The following is a 22,863-nucleotide window of genomic DNA, read 5'->3' as shown; positions in this document are numbered from 1 at the left end:
ACAACAAAGGAAATAAATAGGTTAAAATTACTAAAACAAAATACCGTTACATATAATAAATTCGATAAACATAAACTCAAATAGCAATAATATAATTAACTATATAATTAACGAGAAAAAATTAATAAAAATTTAAACAAAAAATGGCAGTTGGTATGGTTTATATAAGCTCCTGTGAAATATGTGTTTTTAAAATTCAAAATAAATATTTGTGATTATGCATAATTTCATTTACCGATTTTAAAGCTACGCAACAGACTTTGGCTTAATTGAACCGCGAAAGTGATTTGAGGGCGAGAGTAAACGAGAAATCGAAAGAAAACTTGTGAAACACCGTTATTTCGATGAGTATATACGAAAGAGATTCAAGAATTTGAATTACAACAATCAATTTCTTTAACAAAATATACCCGCATGCGCAAAAACACAACGCGGAACGAGGTAAAACTCGAAATGGGTGTGAGAATTTGAAAATAAACTTTCCAACTAAGTGCTGCTTTCTTTACAGAGGCTCTACAAAAGCTATGCAAGACACGATCAATATTCTCGATCTACAATGAAAATTCTTGATCCACAATCAATATTATCGACCTACAATCAATATCGTTTTGGACCCCGTATGTTATGCGAAGTCTAAGAGAGATCGTGAAGGTGCTCAAATTACAACTAACTCACTCACTGAGCCATTCACAAGTAAATCTTAAATGCGTTCTAGGTCGTAAAATTTCGGATCTCATCGGAGTTATTTCACCGAACTTACTAATACATCGAAGCTACTTCAAGAAGGTCATAAGAGAAACCAGCCTTTCTAATGACGTTTTAAATCGGCGTCCTTGACGTCCGAGCCACGACTTACCGTTCTATGTCACCGGAATTGACCTGCATCTTATCCGGCTAAGAGCTGTTATTTCGGTGTTCGATCGGTAAGTTTTTTTTTTACTTCCAAATCATAAAAAGTGTCTTCCATGGTATGTGTTTTAAAACGAAAGCGATGCAAAGTATTATTCTCGGACGATGAGAATCGTTGTCAACCTCAAGTCGAAGGATCAATATGAGATAGCTTGGAAACATGAATCAATTTCCGTCTACATAAATAAATAGAAGCTTGATAAAATAATAGTATCCTTGAAAGAAGCTTATCAGAGGTGAAAGTAAAATTTCAAAAACTCGGCTTCGACCCCAGTGGTTCTAAAATATCTTACAACATACAGGCTTTACTGTTCGCCTCACGACACAGCAGCTACCTATGCAAGGTAAGCAGTTTCTGCATTCCTGGACGAAGGAGACTTTCCGTCGATGATGTCAAAATTCCGACAGAAAAGACTGAGATAGAGAAGATATAGACCTGCCAGAACACGGTACCGGACCACAACAAGGCGTCTCCCATTGAACATCTACTGTAAAGAAGCAGAACATACTCCTCTCCATTCTTTCAACATGTTGACCAACTGGATACAGACCAAGTTGCAGACGCGACCGACTTCCAACAGGCACATAACGCCAATTACTCGAAATCTAAGCACCACCTATTGCAGAACAGCAGCTCGTGTTGCCGTGTGAAACAAGAATGATCCCAGTACAACAACTTTCGTCCTGGGCATTGTAGCATCCCAGGGAATGGTAGTTATCAAGAATTTGCAATGAGTCCCCGTATGATATAGTCCGAACGCGTCGAAACAGCTCGTTAGCCCACAGTCAAGTGACTTCGATGATAGTTGACTTATTATTTCTCCCAAGCATGGTTTGGATAATCGTTACAACAACACAATAATAATAAKAACAACAAAATCAGCGTATTTTGAGTCTCCAAAATATGTACATAATTTTTATTTTATTTTGCTTAATTTTAAGTTCATTCCACCGAAACCAACAGCAGTCATCAATCAATCAATTCACTAAACTTAAGAAAAATCACCACAAACCCTCAACAAGACGCGTTCAAAAAGCAGGGGAAATTCACCTTCAAAAGCGTATGAAAAATTTCCCTTGTGCGCTGGGAATATAACTGTGAGTGTGAAAGAGATAATAGATCGGTGCATGGAGAAGTAGTGAGCAAGTGTCTGCCAGCTCACACCTGCTCGGGCAACAGCACTTGGGGGTTGGCGGTCAAACCGCAAAACAACAAGTTACGTAGCGTGGAATGGAGCGCCACTCATGCAGGCCTTTAATTTTACACATGAAATGTGCCATTTTGCCAAACGCTCTGAGTACTTTCCCCCACTCACGTGCTCGGCCACCCTTTACGCAGGCGTTGGCCCGCTCGTTTATCCTTTTTTTCGCTTTTCTTCGTCATTTTGTTGCTGCTGGCGGCTAATTAAGTTGTTGCTTTGGTTTGCTGTTTATACTTTTTGTTTTTAGTTTTTGTGGTTACGCTGCTAAAAGGGTGGTTTCTCTTCACTCCTGCTTTTGAACGGCGCTCTGCTGCACATCTCATTAAAGGCTTAGTGGCATTTTAGGCGCTTTTTACCGTTACACCTGCGTCGCATCTAGACAGCTGTGGTTTATTTCTGTAAAATTTTGTCCAATAAAAGTGTCTGCGTTGACAGCTGGTGATGGATGGAACGCGCTTCGGTGATGGACGATGATGAGTTGACGAAAGCGGGATTAAGCGACTTTATGAATACATCTACAGTCGTGGAGGGGGGAAAGGATTAGGTTGCTTTGCGCTCAACTGCTTTAAATAGATTTGTAATTTAGCGCCATTGTGCTGTAACTTCTTCGCACCTTTTTATTATTAAAAATCATAAATTGCCCATAACGTGCTATGGGCTCCGTCTCAGTAGGTCTTTTTTTTATTATTACTAAGTTGTAGGCAGTAAGTGCAACGCATCTCCTATTCTCGCCTCCCATTTTCATTCTTCTTCTCTCAGCAAGCCGTCTGCGGCCTGTGGCGGCGTCTAGCAGTTTTAATGAATACAAATTATTATCACGTGGCCTGGCAGTCATTTTTCTTTTATGTCTACATTTTTTACCCTATTAAATATTGTTCTTTAATGTTTTTTCACTTGTGTTCGCGGCTGAGTTGAAGAACATGGCTTCAGGATGTACCTAAATAATTTCTCCCTCACCAAAACCTTTGACTTTTATAATTCTATTACAATTTGTTGTTGCAGCTTCAGGGGAGATTTTCGAAACAATTTTCAGAAAAGCTGTTAAGTTGATGGTCCTGGGAAGAGTAAACTCTCAGACCATTTCGGTGAATGTAGGCAAAGCCTTCATTGAAAGTTACAAAAGTGAAGAGGCCGCAAGCAGAGAAGAATTTAAGGTATCAGAAAGGGTCTCAACATTATTTCCCACGGACGTCGGATCTTTGAACGCTTTCAAATATTGTTATCCACATCTTGTGTGGGTAGCAAGGTGTAAGTCTATCGTCATCAAACTCATTTAATGGAAGGCTCAGAAAACGTGCTGTTTCGGTTCAGATGAGTCGGTTTCAAAGTGCATGCAAAGAGGTAGTTAGTGTTATGCTGGAACTCATTGTGAGACGCACATACAATACGTCGCATCATCTCTTATTAACCAGCTTCAATTTCCAGAACGAAGTTGAGCAGGAGTCTCCTTAGATTCGCGAGGAAATTCGAGCTTTTCATCTGCAATGGGTGGCAGTTTGAATTCATGGACGCCATTTATTCGGAGGCAGTCAGTGAGGGACGGAGACTGTGAATGGCGTTCAATTGCTGTCTGTCGTCTATTGCGTTTGAAGTCTGGTTGGTAAATTGTAATATGGGGAAAAAGGGTCGATACCACACGAACTGAAGCCTCTCTGAATAGAAGAGAAAATTCGTAGATTTCATTCCGAACGATTCCCATTAATAGATTCTTTCTTTTTTCACATCTGGAGAAAGCTTTGGTACAATATCTAATAGAATTTGTGAGTTAACAGATAAGTATACTCGGGCAGATTTTTCTTCAGAATAAGATGTAAAACACTTCCCACCTGTTACTAGTTCAGTCTTTTGGTCAAGGTTAGCCACTTTTTGGAGGAACGAAACAATAGAAGGGTGTACTTTGAACTATAAACTATATAAAGTCCTGTGGCCATCAGTTTCATCTAACGCCTCGGACATTTTTCTGCGTCATTCGTGTATAACCAGCCTTTAAGAAATAAGCAGAAGACTACCCGCGGATGTGTTGCATCGAAATTTTCAAGAAGAGCCTACGAAAAAATCAACAAACCTTAGACCTTAAAGGAACACACAAAGTCTTAGTGCGGCACACCCAACAGGAGTCTACACTATTAAACCTTAACCTCATTTGCATTTTAAGTCTAATTTTACGCTGATCTCATATCACAGCCGCATATTTAAACATCTCTCGTTTCAATTTTAAGGCCTCTGTAAAGCGCGTAAATCCTTTTACGGTACTTTCGCTTCAATACTGTTGGTATTGTTGTCGAGTCATTTAATAAAGCGTATAATTTACACGCCGCGTTTAATGCGATTTTGATGATTCCATCATGTCATATTACAAGCGAAAATTGCACCAATACACACACAACAACAACAAACAATAGCAACAAAAGCAACCGCCATTGAACAAACAACAAATTAAATGCCTCGTATTTACAGCGCAAAAGTCAACAAAATTTACAAAGCAACAAAAGCAACAACCAGAGCTACAGTAACGTGCGGCAGCGTACTGCAAACAACAAATAAAGCTGTAAAATTTCCCAAGGGGGCGGCAAACACCGAGGCATACTTAGAGCGCTGCAAACAAGTCGTCGCTTTGTATTCGGCTATTTAACGCCTTAAATGATGAACTTTACACCCGTCGAGGCGCAACGAATGCGGCTGGGGCGGCGCTGCTGTGGTGGTGGGTGTTGTTGGTGGTTGCACGTTTGCGCTTGGCTATTGACACTGTAACAGTTAAAAAGCCAATCTTTTCTTTCTCCAACAACAATCGCCCTTGTGGCGTGTGGTTGTTGCTGCTGTTGTTATTTTTGTGAAAAACTCATAAACACTTTTGGTGCACAAATTGAAATCTGGCATTTATGCTCTTTGTTTTTGATGTGAGAACTCATGCAGCGCCAGTGGGTGGCCGAACGGACGGACGCACGAATTCACTTACAAGCATTATGATGCTGTAGACGCGTGTAACTTTTTGGAAGGGTGCAGTGGCGTGACCCCTCAACCACCGCTCAGCTGACGCAAACTCATTTAAGCATTCATGAGCGTATGCCACACGTCCAACGGCTGTCAACAATGTGACATTTATATAAGATTCACTGACACACATACACGCGAAGAGCTCTTTGTACATAAAACCACATATTGGACGCGAAAGAGCACTGTGACGACTTGAAGGCAGCAGGCGAGCCTTCGGCATATCCGGGAGCTAACCCTAACTCGCCATGGTCTAATCCCGTGGAAGCTGCTGTCATCTTGAGTATACTGCTAGAGAGATAGAAATTCGTCTTCTAGTCATTGTCATTGGCCAGATGCATATAGGGTTTGGCCGGAAAGTAATAGGACTGAGTCGGTTTAAAAAATTGTGTTGAATCAATAGTTACAATTTGTTAAAATCTTTCAAAACAGGCCCCTTCTGCCTCGATGCAGCGAGGCCAGTGCGATTTCCAAGCATTGAAGACACACACCGGAATAACCTTGAGAGCCGCGGTGCATGCTGCTTGGATCCCCTTTCATCGGCCTTTTCAGACAAGGAAATAAAAAAGTCCGGAGGGCACATCTGGGCTGTAGCACGGTTGAGGGGGCGTTGGGATGCCGGATCAATTATTTTCCGGACAATCCCTGTATTCGGTTTCCACAACGTTAACTCTATATATAAGTTTTTTTCTAAGTTTGCCTCAAATTTTGTAACACAAGGAAACGTCAGAGATCCCATAAAAGATATTTATGTAAATGATTAGCATGACGGGTTGAGTAAATTTTGCCCTGTACGTATGTATGTATCTGTCCATCTCTCTGTCAGTACATACGTTTTTGAGTTATCGATATGAAATTTTGTAGACGTCATTTCCTTTCCAGAAGCTACTCATTTGTCGGAACTGACGATATCGGACCACTATAGCTGCCATACAAACTGAACGATCGGAATCAATAATATTTTTTCTTGTTTTGGGTCAGTTTTAACTGAGTTGAAGTATTTAATTTTTGTGCTTTTTTTTATCTAATTTCAATATTGGTTTATGATTTTTTATATTTTACTTTACACATTTCAGTTGCGCAGTTATCTTATGTGATCAGTTGAAATTTGTTGAGAATTGTTGTCCTCTTAAACTTCTCCAATGAAGTTTTCGCATAAGCGATAGGTAAAATTAATTTCATTTATTTATTTATTTTTATTTATTTTTTAATCGCATTTTCATTTTTTTTTTTAGTTAAAGCTGCATATTTTAAACACAGCTTAATTAAACGAAACCGTCTGGTAACCGCCTAAGCTAACCTTCATCAACTTCACCATTGGCAACGCTGCACTTTGACAAGTCAATAAAAGTGTAACTGTTGAATGCCGTTAAGTGAAAAAATAAACCGCAATTTTAAAAAAATCTGCGATTTCAGCACAGAGCAGCTTAATTTCAATGTAAGTACATACAAATATACATACATATACGTATATAATATAATTCATAAATGTGTTGGAAGTGTGTACATAGGCAAACCACAAATCTGTAAATAATCGCCAGCTTATCGTGGCTGCCGCGTGCGTTCGCGCCCGTGTCCGTGCTTTACATAAAAATACAAGTTACAAATGACCTAGATCTCGTTGTTGCGATAATAATTTGATACACCTAAATATGTATTTAATAAATAACCAGCCATCGAAGCTATTAAACGGGTGTAATCGGTGCACTGAGCATATTGCGGAGATGCTAATCCCTTTATGAACGTGTCACACACCCCATTCGGCAAGCATTCAAGCATCACCATGCACCCGCCGGCAGAACCAAGAATCGATTGGCATAGCTCATTATTTGTTTATGATTTATGCGCACATTTATGGTTGGTGTGCAAGGTGGAGTGGTGGCGCATTGGTAGTATGAATTTGACCAGTATATACCTACGTATATACATACGAGTTTTTTTTCGTATTGCTGACGCCTTACATGCATATGCTTTTTGGGAAAATTCTACCGTTTCTTATATAAATAAATATGCATTGGCGTCGCAAAGTGGCCAGGCATGTCCAAATGCTTGTGGCACTTTTATTTAACACGCGTGTTTGTCCTTTACGTTTTGTGCATTTAAGTGGAAACTATAGATAAATGTTTTTATGGCTGAGCAAATCAATGCATGAAGATGAGTGGGTTAGCGTGATTTTTGGGAGTATGTGCAGCTGGCTTCTGCAGAGTAGTGTTGTAAAAGCATACAAGTTTCGTTCGTTTCTGCATCAGGATTTGCACTTCATTGCTAAGTAAATGAATTCTTGACATTTTTATGATTTATATTAAATGCTTCGAACATACGCTGGTCAATTTTACTCAAGTGTGCGGGCATGCGTCAGCAAAAATTGAGAATTTCGTAAGTGAACTTTAGCTGACCGCAATGAGAAGGCAGTTTGCGTGGACACTTCTTACTCTGGGAAGCGCCAATGGTGTGGTCAGCGATAATTTTTGAAAAATGACTTCCCGACTAATGGATTTCAATTAGCGCGTATGCAAAGTGTTGGGAAAATGCCATGAAATCTTAAATTAAAGCTCTACTTTGTAAATTAAACCACAGAATTACAGTTGACTAACAATCTTGCATGCTTAGAGGGGATAAATAAAATAAAAAAGTTTGTTGACGTTTCTTCAACGGCGTAACTTCGTACCAAAAAAGCAAGCGAAAATTGACTATTGGCGCTCAAAATTGCAATTACTGAAGCTTCGACCAAAAAAATTAGCATATTAAAGCATGGACTTTACGACGCAGCCTTGTAGTTCTGTTAGCTCATCAAAAGGCAAAAAATTGCTTAAAAAAATTGTCGCAGCTCGATTGCCGATATACGTAATATTTCCGGCCAAAAGTTCAAGTTGCTGTTGTATCACTGAGCACCATGCCATTCAATATTGTAGGAAATTAAATAAGAAAACAAGCGGCATGCAACAATGATTGAATCATAGAAGGCATGGTCCATAAGTGTACGGACGTACGGCAACATGTAAGCTGCCGAAATCACTACCGAATCACTTCCTCCGCATGTCAGCAATACAAAACATAATCCGCATATACAAAAGAAGAATGTGCAACTAGAAAAAATGTATTAACTTAGAATAGCATTGACTGTCATACGTCCAGTCAAGCCATCCGGTCAGCGCTGTTTCCGTTTTCGAAACACAAATAATGTACCAACAAAATGTTTGCCATGCTGCGCGTAGAGAAAAGGTCAATGGCGATAAAGACGATTTGTTGTCAATAATAAAATAATAAAATTGTATGTAATTTCCTATCCAGTAAGTGGCACAATGACTGCGATATAAATAAAGTCGTAAAGCAGTGAATCAACTAATAAAGAGAGACGCATGACAGCGGGAGAAAAAGAAATCAAAGTATGTATGAATGAAAAAAACGCTGATGAACGGACTTTTTAAGTCAAAAGGCGCGATATGTTTAGGGAAGTGGATGTGAAAAAGAGTGTGAAGTTATGAAAAATGAGTGTGTATTAAATAGGAGATGGAATGGAAAGGAAAGTGTGAGCGAACAACTGATGATACCACTGTAGTAAGGCCAAACTAGGCATTTTAATTATTTTTGCTCGAAAGTTGTTTACGAAAATTGCAGTTTGTAAAATAAAAGGAATAAAAAAAAATCTTCTCTAACCAGCTTTGATGTTTCGAACCCACACGTATAGAGCTGGAGCACAGCTTGAACTTTTATTTAGCCGTACAAAATGTTCTGCAATATCAACCCACAAACCTTCGAACTGCACAGTTGCTCAGATCCTATTGAAATGTCAATACGGCTGTGATTCATTGTCATCACACAGTATCCACTATCACGCAAAAATTTTCCCAGCTTTCCATGTCCCACTGAAAAAAACTCTCACAACTCATTTCAGAAAGGAAAAAATGACAATAAGTGTTCCTCAGTTGACTTTAATGGAGTCATCGCGTGTGTTGCACATGCCACACAGCCATATTGAGCTAGATATGCATATGAGTACATTAAAACATCCATTTAAATATTGCCTCGCATGATTTGCATATCATAACAATAAACGAAATCAAAGTGTAAAAGTAATATGATATATAGTAAAAATCCAAATAAAGGGCTGTTGTGCGCTGAAAGCATTAAACAAATCAAAATCAAATTTTGCACTTTCACATGACCTCGCTGGCTAATTTCGTGGTTGAATAAAGCCCAATAATGCAGCAAGGGGCAATAAATAAGGCAGTATAAAAACGGTGATGTGAGGGCACACTTCCCACGCTAGCGATATGCTAATTGAGACACTTAGGTTCAGAGGCGTTGAACCCGAAAATGTCAAAATATCGAATGGAGGCAGCCGCTAATAGAAAAATATGAATTTACATAACTCTTTCGAGTCCGCATAGCGCGACATGTGTAAATGTAGCCGGCAAGGTGACACCATTTGCAGCGCGTCGTTTACTAGCTGCGTTCCTGTCCAAGTCGAAAGGTGAAAGTCAGCTCACGTGTCGCAATATTCACTCGCACCTACGACAATTTTATGTATGGCTAACTACAGTATACCACATGAAGGGGTTCAACGCAAATCAATCGGTGGGCTCAACAATCGGAATAAAAGAAACAAACAACTCAAAACAAATGTCGTACACAATATAAACAACGCCCTCACAAGCTCGTCCTAGAAGTAATATTGAGCCGTACAAGCATAACCAACAGAAAACAAACAAATAATAATACACGCTCATAACAAATTATCATGACGGCATATTGGCTCATATTTCACTGCCGACGACTACCTTTGGTGTCTTTATTTTGTGTGTGAGTCGTTTGTTGTAGGTGTTTTGTTGACTGTTTGGTGAACGCCAACCCTTCCAATCGTGTAACCCTTCATTCGTTGCGCATTGCCATTTTCGACGGCAATTTAAGGACTTCCGCTGCCGTTCGACGTTAATTGTTATTTTAGCTATTAGACAAGTCAATAAATAAATAATTTGTGCAATGCGTTTAAATGGTTACCAGAGATCTTGGCGAAACTCACGAAAACATTGGCACCGTGAACTGCCGGCATGCAATCCCAAGTTGAGGAGCCATTCTTCGTGGTTTTATGGTTGGAAATGAGTTGACTTCTTCCTAACTATAGCGACTGAACAGCTTTGGTGATATCGATGCGTTTATATATGTAGTTGTGGTGTTAAAAATTAAAAAAATCTTTTATCGATTAATCCTCAATTCATCTCGATAGAACTTTTGTTTACTCGGGAGACTTGAGAAAGTTAATGGAAGGAGACTTCAGAAGTATTACTGACTGTAGCAGAAAAACTTCCACTAATATTAAATACTCAGATATATTGATATTCAGATAAAAATTAGATAGTGACTTGCCATATACTATCCAGTAAAAAAACCTATATACGAGTATATTCACGCAAGTGAGGAAAGTTCATGATGGCCATAAACGATTCTTTTATCCTTATTAAGGGTTGTGCGTAGTTTGAAACCCGACAAGTAAAAAACGTCTCCAATGAAAAATTACAAAAAGCCACGGAAGAGAAGCTACTTCGTTCTGGATAGGCAATTGAGAAGTAAAGTCCGCTCTCGACGAACAAAAACCAAACTCTATAAGTCACTCATTATTCCCATCCTCGTGCAGAAGCGTAGACTATGACAACATCTGATGAGTTGGTCTTTGGAATTTTCGAGAGGAAGGTTTTGCAGAAGATTTATGGTCCCTTGCGCATTGGTCACGGCGAATACCGCATACGATGGAACAATGAGCTGTATTAGATATACGACGACATTGACAATTAGAAGACAGTGGCTACGCTGTCATGTGAACCGACGAAAACTTTCCAGCTCTGAAAGTTTTCGATGCAGTACTCGCCGGAGGAAGCAGAGAAGAGGAAGATCTCCACTCCGTTGGAGGGACTAGGTGGAGAAGGACCTGGCTTCGCTTGGAATCTTCAATTGGTATCACATTGCAAAGAGGAGAAACGAGTGGCGCGTTGTTGTTAACTCGGCTAGAAGAAGTATATAAATTAAACTTAAAAATAAACTTAAGAAAAGTGAAAATGCATTTAAAGCATCAAAAATCAGTGAGCCGTATCTGCGTATATTTTCCACTAATTCCATTCAAGTAAACCCAAACAGAATGATTTAGTCGCCAATCCGAAAAATATGAAAAATGTCAAAATTAAATAACTGATAATTTATTAGCGGCCCTAAAGCAATTATAAATGACGCGAGTAAAGGCACAAGACCAGCCATTGTTGTTGGACATTTTGGCCTGTATGCAAAAAAAAAGAACGTATAATGGAATAAAAGAATTATGACGGGTCACTTAAATGCCAAAGATGCAAGAGAATGCGTTTGGCAGCGAATGTGAGATGCAAAGTGAGTAGCAAAAAAATTGGGAGTGGCATGCACCGGAAACTCAAAGGATTCAGTCCATTAAGTTCCGGAAGTGTGACAAAAACAATTGAGGCTGAAACAGCAGCTAGAAGTGATATTCAAGTAGAAAATTGTGTTGAAATGTTGTGCGAATCGGTTGGACGAAGAAGGTAAATATTTGCATACGGCATATTACATTAAAATGTATTTATCTTTTTAGAACACAAACGGAGTGGGAGAAACTGCTTTAGCAACCGAATACAGAAAGGGTTCAAAAGTACCCTAGCGTAGGCGGGGATGAGATGTATATACAGTGCCTCCATCGCATAATCGGACAAGAGTTTTTCTAATATAAATGTCCTCCAAACATAAAGATAAAAAAGCAGAATGTGTTGTTTTTTGCTTTTATTTACACTTAATATTATCGTCTGCTTAAATAATAAAGAAAAGGTAACTTTTTTAAATATAAGCTGTCAATTTAAATAAAAAAACTAAAACAATTCAATTTTTTATGCTCAACGAATAATCGGACAAAACAAAATAAAGCCACTTAATGTATAAAAAAAAAGGAGTCAATACTTAGTTGCATAACCCTTGTTATCCAGAACAGCCTGTAAGCGCTCTGGAACAGATTCTACCAAGTTTTGACAAACCTCCGGCTCTATGGAATACCAAGCCTGTAATAAGGCCTCCTTNAAAGCAAAAAACAATACATTCTGATTTTTTATCTTTATGTTTGGAGGGCATTTATGTTAGAAAAACTCTTGTCCGATTATGCGATGGAGCCACTGTATGTTTGAAGCATGCTGAAAAAAGTTGTAATTCACTGGGACGACTGGGACTGGGAGAAATGAGTTTGTTTTAACGTAAACTCAGGGTTTAAGTATTAATACACAATGGCTTGGTTGAGAACTTCTGAAAAAGTGGCGACTGAATGAGTTTGCGTTCAGACAATGCTAATAATTCTCATGAAGTCTCCCTTCGTACTATTTTTTTTTAATAATAAATAATTTTTCTTTGCAGCTCGGACACCACAAAAAAACTTAAAATAAAATGCGTAAAAAAATATATATATAATAGATATCATTTACCACTCTTCTCTTAATTTTAAATTACGCAAGTTTCTGCTGCGCTTCCGTTAAAAATAAATCAGCGAATCAGCAAATACGACTTCTACACCAATAAACCCACAAGTGCAAAGTTTGCATCGGCCAAATTCGCCAAGTAAAGCCATTAAAAGGCCAACGACTTTGCTCTAGCGCGCGGAAAGAGTTAACAGCTGTCGGTTGAAGTGCTTTAAAACGCTCTATTAAATAGCTGTCGGCACATATGGACACTTCAGGAGCATTGACACGCCTGCTAATATGTTGAACTCTAGACTTGTGAGCCCCCCGCTCATTTTTAAGCTCTAAACCACGAGTTTTCAATTTTAAATTGCAAAAGAATGAGCCACAAATGCCAGCGGCAACACGCAACAAAAGGGGAGTTGCTTTTCAAACCAAACCACAAGTCAAATGTATTTTTTAAATTTAAATTTTGCGAAACCCAAAATCGTGCACTTCCGCCTCAGTCGCGTTGTGCAAACATCGTCAAGTCAATTGCTTAATTTTTTCGGGTTGTTATTCTTTGGCATGTCGTCGGCTATGGCTTTCACAATTCATTTAACAGACGATTTCATTAGCTTAAGTGTAAGCAATACATTGCCATGCTGTGTATTAAGCTTGATTGGCGGGGTGTGGTGCGAAGTGTTTTGTAAACTTTTGCAATAACGTCTGCACAACATCGTCTTTTGCTTGGCGTTGTTGAAATCACCCCCGCTTTGACAAAACGAACTATTTTCCATATGCTGTCCTGCTTTCCTTACAAATCTTGGTTGCTTCTGCGATAACTGCGCTGCTACTTTGTACGCACTTTGCTCCTGAATTCGCACACATATTTGCGTATTTATTGGTCTAAGGACTTTGGCAGTCACCCATCGATGTTGCGCCTTGCTTTCGTTGTTCGTCGCGCGCTCGTTACTCGTGCTAGTTTTTCCGCCCAAACTATTTTTATTGCATATCCTGTAGTTTTTTATGCACTCAAGTGCTCGCAAACATATGTGTCATTCATTCACTTGTGCGCAGCCCCTTCCTGCTTGCGTTTCTAACGATTCCATAAAAAATCACTCTCAGACAGGGGCGTCTCTCAGGCTATTAGTACTAATCTGAACAAATTCGATCATTAAGCACTCACCCTCCGCCCTCGTCATGCGGGCGCACCAAAACAGCGGGTGGAAAGCAGAAAATCATTGCAAAAAACACTTGCAAAAAGTTGCGAAACATACTGGTTCGGGGTATAAAAAGTTCTTTGCATCAATGAAATAAAAATAAACGTAAAATATTGTCAAACAATTCAATTAGTAGTTGGCGGTCCATCCTTAGGAGCACACACAAACGTGCCCTGCAAAAAATTTGCTCAGCTCGTGCGCCAGTGATTTATGCGCTTGTGGACTTGTAATTTATGTGGTCAAGCTGAAGTCTAACGATGAGTTAGTGGACTGTCTAAAGAAAATTTAGTATGCTTGTGAATGGTGTGGGTGTTGATTTCTTGTTGTTGGGCTGGACTCCCGCCCATGGAGCGATATGTACCAAGTACATATATTCAACTGCTAAAGAGCCTCTCAATTAATTGTGTCGATGGAATAATCATGTTTAATCAGTTAATTGTCTCAACTAGGCATAATTTAAGTACTGCCAACCGAGGAGTGAAAGTAGTAACAATTATGCCAGAGGATTAGCTGACCGCGTTACTTCTATTGTTCATCTAAATTTTGAGCGTTGTCCGACAGAAGTCATATTTACTCTTTGCATTTTACAGCTTTTCCTCTGCGCCAACGGCCGGCCTCAGTTAAAAGAACTTCGTTAATTAGGAAGACAAATGCCACCAAGTCCAGCGTGGGGTTGTTGTTTAAATAGGATTGTTTTATTACCTCAATACTACCAATAGTGCCCAATGGTAATCAAGAAGCCATAGGAATCAAAAATAATCAGTTGTTCTTTTACCTCAGACTAACTTGAGTCTCATTAAAAGTCTCTTTAATATGTGTATATATATATGAGAGAGAGTATACATCTCGTAACTTGCAATGAAAATTCTTTTCGAGTTTCAATAACATATCGGACAGGTTGGTCGATATTTTCGATACAAAGTGCGTTCATATATTCGTCTTCTGAGGTGTGACTAGTTGCGTTCCGATTTGAACAATTTTTGGACACAAGGAGGCACTTCAAAGATGCAACTCGTTTTTGTTTTCTCCAGATAGACTGATTGGTTCTTGATTTGTATACTCGAAGATCAGTTGGAATTTAAAACTGTGTTATTTGCGAAGTGGACGTGATGTAATGTAGGAATGTCGGAGGATGTAAAATTTCACGCAAGTGAGGATTAAAATACTGATTGCCACTCATTTAGAGGGTGTTGTTCTTTCGGTCTTAGATCAAGTATTCTCTGGGTAGCCAAAGGACATCCGTTTGAAAGCGTGCTAAAGCTAGAAGGCGAACCATTCCTCCCCAGAGTTGTGCGCTGGATCCGCCAGAAAAATGTAAGAATGCCACGAAAATATTGCCTACCGAATTTGTTTGAGTACTCCCATGTTCCAGTTTTGGCACCGACTCCTATAAAGCCCACTCGTACCATATCGGGTGTAAAATTGTATGTACCTGGCGCATTTGGATATAGATTTATAGCACTTTTAATAGTGGGCGGGATTATAATCCGAATTCTTCTTTCATGTTTTCTCTCTCTTTCTGAACTCATTTAGTGCTGCAATAAGGAGGTTTTCCTTAGTCTGTTTCTGTTTTGCTGTCGCCTGAAACCCTCGACCGTCAGTTCTCTTCGGAGTCATTAAAATCCCAACTAATTAGTTGTACTTTCCCGCAGTAAGATTTATCATTTTAATGTACGAATTCACACGCGTCCACATGTCAGCGGTGATTTCGAAATGCGGCCACAAAACAAAGCACCAAAACCAACTACAATTACATTACAAGCCTACGATTGTTAAGGCAAAAGCAAAGTAATTAGCGGCTGGTAAATTGCAGGAAAATGGGCGCTGGGCGGACAGACGACAAAGCGCTGCCGTTAAAATGGCATTAAACCACCGACGGTGAGCTAAGTGAGAACGCCTTCTAAACCCGCGTATGGGGATGTAGCATCTCCGCAATAACCACCAACACCCTCTAGACGGTTTGGACTTTAAAATGTTTTACATTTTCTACATATTGCCGACAGAGCGGCCACCGCTCGCTCGGCTTTCCGCTATGCGCAGTCATTAACCACCTCCGCCAGCTGCGGCATAGCAGCGTTTTTGCCGACGGCCGATTGCTCAATTTGATTTCATTTCGGCAATTTCTCATTTTCATAGTCAATTAAGTCAATCACACGCCCTTTTAGCCACCTTTTCAGGTTGGTCGCACCGTCTTGCCGCTGGTGCGGTGGGCGCGCTTGAGCACTTCCGCTGCGGCTGTGCGACTGCCGCGCGGCGTTAATTCGCGTTTCGACGTTTATTGCTCAATTTCAGTGGTTTCCACAACAACAACGCTACTTGCTTACAATTTTTTTTTATTAAAAATGCGTGTGGTTGTTGCCGCGCGTGGCAACCCAAGTGAGGGTGAGTCCTTTTAGACCGCGTAAGTTCCGGTTGCTGCGCGCCAAGCGAAAGTGTAGCGTTAATGAGTGTGTGCGTGTGTGCGCGCGGGCGCTCGTGTATGCACCTTTTGCATTTTCGCTGCCGACGTGTGGGCGCGCTCGCTGGCGATGACAACATCGAAACATTAACAACAAGCGTTGAATAGTCTGATGCGCGCTCTATTATTATTAAGTGCGACAAAAACAACAATTTAGCTTTGTTGCTGAGTTGGTGGTGGCGCAAAGCGGACACGTGGCAGCTGCTTTTAAAATTGAATTTCCAAATTTCCGCTCATGTAATCTGTCCGCGTCAATTGTTTTGGTCTATGAATGTGGTTGTTGTTGCAATTGTTATTGTTCGGTGGTTATATCGATAATAATGCTGTGTTGCAACATGGATGCGCGCAAATGCAACATGTTGCTTAGTAAGGGCTAATAGAGCGGCGCATTTGCATACAAATAAGCTGGTAAGAGGAAAAAAATTTCATGCGGAAACATTGAATATCTCTGGATATAAATTTATTACTCATTAGAATTTCTACATAATCAATATTTGGTTGATAGTTTCAATTTTAAAATAAATAATGTTTGCTAGCAGCAAAAAATATTTCTTTATAGCCTAAACAGGGTATAGAGAGTCGGAGATCTTTTAAGTCATAGATATAAAAATTGCGTCGAATAAAATTGTCCGCTACAGTTTTTTTTCATACTGTTCTATTAAAAATTTCAAATAATGGTTAACTTAGTAGCTCTGAAATGAATGCCACATAAATATTATGCGACCGTTATAGTCAATAAAAATTTATATAACGCAAAAGTGGTGCGGAAAAATTATTAAAAAATTTTCAAATAACCGCAGTGGTCTATAAGAAAATTGCCAAAGGTGTAGGGGGGCTAATCCTAAAACAATTTCTCGCGTTATTAAACGCTTTAAGGAAGATGAGCGTATTGACAGGAAGAAAGGTTCTGGTAAAAAATGTTCCACATTATTGTGAGAAAGCGAAGAACGTTGTGACAGTTCTCAAGAAAGCCCCAAACATTTCGGGCAGGAAATTGGCGAGGAAGGCTGGCTCTTTAGAATATTTCGTACGCAGGACGAAGAAGGAAGCTGGGCTGAAGATGTACAAGGTACAGAAAGTTCCGGATAGAAACGCCGTCAAGAACGAACAACGAGTTAAGAAACTGACGAAAGATTTTGTTAAGATATTCGAATGCTGCATCATGGATGACGAGACCTACTTTTTAGAGGACCTTTCTCAGCCACCTAGTGAGGAATTTCATACAACCGATTCTCTAGGAAATTTTTCTGAAAAATTCAAAGCCAAAAAGGTGACAAAATGTCCAAAGAAATTTCTTGTGTGGCAGGCAATTTGTAGTTGTGGTAAAAGAAGCAGTTTAATCGTTACATCGGATACAATCAACAGCGAAATATATGAGAACGAATGCTTACAAAAGAGATTGCTCAAATTTCTAAGCCAACCTAAAGTGTCCACGTTTTTTTGGCCTGACTTCGCTTCATGTCACTATGGCAAAACAGCCTTAGAGTGATTTCAACGGAATGGAGTGATTTTAAAAGAGAGTGATAAAAAGAGTGACGAAGTTAACAAACAAGTGACCAACGTCGTTCAAAACTTTAAAAGAAGTGGTCTTCAGCCGCTATGCGAGCATCTTACGCTACCACAAAATATATATGTATTTATATAAATATTTACCACTAATGGGCGGGGTTCCGGAAAAAAAAAATATTTATAAAACGTAGTTCTTGCTTTCATTTCCCATTATACAAATTTCAAAAATATTTTAGTTTAAAGAAATCGGACTACTGGTTTTAAATTTTTTTCATTATTGTAACGGACAATTTTATTCGACGCAGTCCTTATATTACTATTCAGTGTGAGTCGATCCAGACGGTCTGCCTGACCGTATTTTCGCGAACTTTTATTTCTGGTTTTGAGATATCGATCTAAAATTTTGCACACGTCCTCTTCTCTACAAGAAGTTGCTCTACTTGCCGAAACCGCCGCTATCGGAGCTCTCTAGCATATAGCTGTCATACAAAATATGCGATACAATTCAAGTTATTGCACGAAAAACTATTTATTTGACAAGCTATTTTCATGAAACTTGGCTTGAATTATTATTCATGGCAACGCTATAATCTCCCATTGTTGCTGCAGCCAAAATTACCAGTTTTCAGTTTTCAGTTTTTTTTTACATTAACTTGCTACATTCAATTAATTTTCAATTAAAATATACATATAAAACCGTTATTTTAAATTTGTATGTATATATGTATATTTTCTCATTTCAGAAAATCTCTTCTCGAAACCAAAAAGTGTTACCAACATTTCAATCAAACTGCCACATTAAGCACATTTTGGCCTTAGCAGACTTCTTGTCCCCAGTGCCACTCGAGCACACACACAACCACATCGCGACAAGCACATAGGTAAACCGCCGCACAATGCGAAATGGATCGAGTATGGGCAATAAAATGTCAACTGGCATTTAGAAGAGGCTTAACTATTTAAATAATCAAATGGCCACGGTAAGTAAGTGATTTCCTTTACAAACATACGAGCATACGTATATATAAAACATATACATATGTATGTATGAAAATATTTACATAATTATGTCAGTGAATGACAGAGTGAGCGAGTGAGTGACTGAATGACTGAGTGAGCAAACGATTGAATAAGCCACCAAAGCAGATATATACATACGGCTACCTAGTGCAGTAGCCATGCGTTTTATATTATATTATTGCTGCGTGTGCGTGTGCGTGTGTGCGTTTTTGTCAAATCCAAGAACGCAATTAAAGTTGCCCTACAATCGTCTTATCAATGAGGTTTAAATCGATATGTTTACCCAGAACATGGGTATGTGTTTGAATGCGTGTGTGTGTGCGTGTTTGCTTGATACGATCAACACCTTGGTGCAGTTTGATTAATTTGTTTTCCAACATTTTATCAACAACTCTTTCTGTGCACATACATATAGTACATATGTACATATGTGTGTGTGTATATATTTAACATATAAGTTTATATAATTTTTATCAGCCCTTCTGTCAGCATTACACTTTATATTTTATCAATTTGTTTGCATATAATTTCATTGAATTTTTTATACGCATAAATATGCAAGTGTGTGCGTGTGTGTTTTCCCTTTGCTTCTCGTGTCGTGAATATGTTCCACTGCCTTATCTGGCTGCGTTGCGTTCCAGTTCATCCTTAACATAAATACTTTTGTTTGATATCACTGATTTTATGATTTTACGATTTTTTTTTTTCATATGGATTTCGCTTTAACACGCTCTCAAGTGGTTTCTGGCATTCATTTCATCTTGCTTTCATTAAATATTTTGCTTTGTTTTTGTTTATTTTGTGTGTAATATTGACTCTGATGTATATTTACCCTAACGGGATTATGCATAAGCGCTTACATACATATCCGCATAGCGAAGAAAGAATATACTCCGAAGTAAGCTTCATTGGCAGCCAGCGAACACCGTTATATACATATATCTCAGGTATGATACTGCTCGGCGGCGACTTTGTTTTTACTCATACTACCCCGAGCACATAATATTCAGCGTGTATCGCTCAAGGTTTGCAGTTTTCGAAACGTTTTGTCCTTTACTCATAGTTAGTTTGTGAGACTTAATCACCTTATTATTTATTTTTCACGATTTCGCAATACTATTCATGGATAACAATCCCCGTTATCTTCAGAATTTTAAACCAATCAATTCCATGGAAAGTACTAAACACCAACTTACGTAACTACTGGTCACGTTTTGTATCTAGGAGATCCACAAACTTTTGTTGCATACTTGCTTTGACAAAACTCTTAATGTAGTACTCCTGAGAAAGCTTATTAGAAAGGTGTCTAATAATGTCGAATGGAGTTTAGCTAGAGGGTATAATTAGGTTTAAGAAATCGCTCTAATTTCTACACTTTTGCGCGTAAGAGCTCTTCGGTTGCTTAAAACTTGAATTGCGACGAGACGAGAGCGGTTTGCAAGTCTTTTAAAACCCGAGAAGAACGCAAATCGGAAGATCGATTCGCTTCCAATCGACTGAAATTGGGGAAAAGCGTGCTGTCCCTAGCAGGCTTATCGGTTTTGCAACTTTCTGCGATTCGACTGTGACCGGGCATTCATACAAGTCTAATGCAGATAAAGCTTGAAGCTATGCAAATGCGGTTCTGCCCTCCTTGACCAGTTTTGTGCGCATGGTCAGAAAACTCAAAGCCAATATAGCCTTACCACTATTGGCGTGACTTCGTGCAGTTCGCGGAAATACCTCTAACGCTACTTTGACGACAGCCATTTCAGCTTGAAGGACGCAACAGTGGCCTGGTAGTCTGGAACTAGAGTTGATGGTTAGCTGTCGACAGAAGACTCCTCTTAACTTCGTTCCATTCGTTAAAAAGTGCACTCCTAAATCTTCGAACCGACCACAAGTCCCTCCTAGCTGCTTAGCTAATGTTGTTTTATTTTCTTTTCTTTCGTCCTCCACCAGACCACGATAGGCATAAAGCACTATAGGCTTAACCACGATTTTATAGAGCCAGAACATCACTTTGGTGAGAGGCGCCACCTATCCATGAGAACTTCAACGGTTGCACCTACAGGAAATAAAAGGCAATAGGTTTTCTTTGAACTTTATGTGGTTCCCCAATAATACTGAAGTAGTTGGTAGAAGAAACAAGCTGCAAGGTTTAAAAAAGGGTGTGTGGATCATACTTTGACGGAGAGTTTCACTGCAGAGTTGCCTATAAATTTGATTTTGATCAATCAAGTTCCTGGGGCAACTGTGCAAAGAAAAGGATCATGGATCTACAACCAAAACGACGATCATTTACGTTCGTCTATCAGCAATAAGGGCTCGAAATAAATTTTATCCTCAACGGTTTTACATTTCTGCCCGTTCTCTTTCGTTCATATCAACACTTTGACAATTGCTAAACCAATAGCTCAGAGTAATGCGATAATGGATGGTACTTTACCGTTAACCTCGTACTCTTAACCCACTTAGATGACGTGAGGATGTTAAAAATAATATCGACAATCAACATGCAATCAAAACATTAAGTGAAGAAACTCACATTTCACTTTATTTGTGATTAAATAAAGGAAATTGTTACTAAATAATTATTAATAAAATAAAGAACGGGCATAAATAATCAATAAATACTATATCCTTATCGTTTATCGTTTATTAAATCACGACGACGACTGCGAAGAAAAGCAGATAGCATCCAACTTCAGTGCTTTGATTCGCGCACTGACGATATAATAATTTCTGCTAGACGGACAAGCGATAGCGAAGTTTGACAGCGCGTAAACAGCAAGTACTACTATGGCAAAAAGTTAGTTATATTTCCACAAGAAGAAACCGTGCATACGAAGGCAAATATTTGTTTAAATTTTGTCTTGATAAATTACTGTTATTTTTTGCCTTTGTGCAACGACTAACTAACAAATTAAATAGCCGATGAATGTGAGTGACGATGACGTTGCTCAAACGGTCTGTACTGTTGCTGCTATGTGGTGTGGAAGAAAACAAGGTTCTCTCACGTTGTAGAGTCATTAAAAATTGTATAACTTTTGCTTGTAATTGTGGCAGATAAGCGACCCAATAATTATTCTATGCTTGTTCTATATTCTAATAAAGCTTGATGCAAGTGCCCCAGCATCAGCCATAATAAAACTGATCCTAGCGACATTGCTGATGATTTTCTTTTGAACAGCTAAGACCACCGATCTTTTCTGATGACAAGTACTTCTGAGAATGGTTCAAAAGGCTCTCATATAACGACGGAGCGCTTTGCCTCTGGTACACGTACCTGAAAAGGTACCTCTCGTCTTCGGAACTACGTCACCGTTGGCAGCTATACATTTGAAAATGTTTAGGACTTTGTATATATCGGAACCAAGCGCAGAATAAAATTTGGCAATAGGTGCTACTTTGATATCAGGGGGTAATTGAGAAGCAGATCCCGACGAACAAATAGTACTCTTCATTACACCCGTTCGATTATGCCGCGTCGAAACATGGGCGATGACGAATCGAGATGAGAAAGCATTTGGAGCATTCTAGAGAATCGTTTTTTTCAAGACGCCGCCTGCGTAAGCGGAGAAGATCGAAAAACGGCAGATGAAATAACGAACTGTTTGAGCTCTACGGTTACATAGATATACGTTCGCAAGGGGTCCCACGCCTCCAATGGAAGAACCGAAGGCAAAACCTTCCGTACCTTCCGTAGTTGGGATGTGTATGACTGGATCTCGTCTCAAAGCATGCACTTAGATATTTCGATGTACAAATTTTGTATTCAAGAGGGTGGATCTGCTTTTCCGTTGACTGTCTTGTGGATTCCAGTATATAGCGTCCCAGGTGATTGTGTCTGGATCTCGCCTCAAAGCAAATTTCTTCTTCAGCAGGGCGGATCTGTTTTTCCGTTGACTGTCTTGTGAATTCCCATCGATAGCGTCCCAGGTGATCGTGTCTGGAACTCGCCCCTGAACATGCCCGAACAAGCCTCGCCTGCCTTGGAACATTAAATGAAATCGTTTTGGTAACCCCTCTTTCTTTATACGATATAATGATTGTAGTTATTCCGGTCAGCTTTGCTTTGGGTCAACTTTTTTGGTTTATATTATAACATGTTGTTTTTTCCTTTTTACTCACTCACCTCTCTGTCTTCTGTTCTC

General features: G+C 39.3%; 1 long non-coding RNA gene across 1 annotated transcript in view; it reads left to right on the top strand.

The window, feature by feature from the left end:
- Window positions 1-281: 281 nt before the first annotated feature.
- The window catches only part of LOC108978436, a 78,543-nt gene continuing 55,961 nt past the window's right edge, over window positions 282-22,863 (top strand). The window contains exons 1-6 of the long non-coding RNA XR_001994111.1: window positions 282-441; window positions 509-651; window positions 716-923; window positions 6,179-6,268; window positions 6,338-6,540; window positions 18,451-18,687. This is a non-coding gene — a long non-coding RNA (uncharacterized LOC108978436). The remainder of the gene's footprint in view (window positions 442-508; window positions 652-715; window positions 924-6,178; window positions 6,269-6,337; window positions 6,541-18,450; window positions 18,688-22,863) is intronic.

Source organism: Bactrocera latifrons, unplaced genomic scaffold (assembly GCF_001853355.1).
Source record: "Bactrocera latifrons isolate USDA-ARS-PBARC rearing strain unplaced genomic scaffold, ASM185335v1 scaffold_121, whole genome shotgun sequence".
NCBI classification, from domain to species: Eukaryota; Metazoa; Arthropoda; class Insecta; order Diptera; family Tephritidae; genus Bactrocera; species Bactrocera latifrons.
This window is presented reverse-complemented; position numbering and strand designations above follow the sequence as displayed.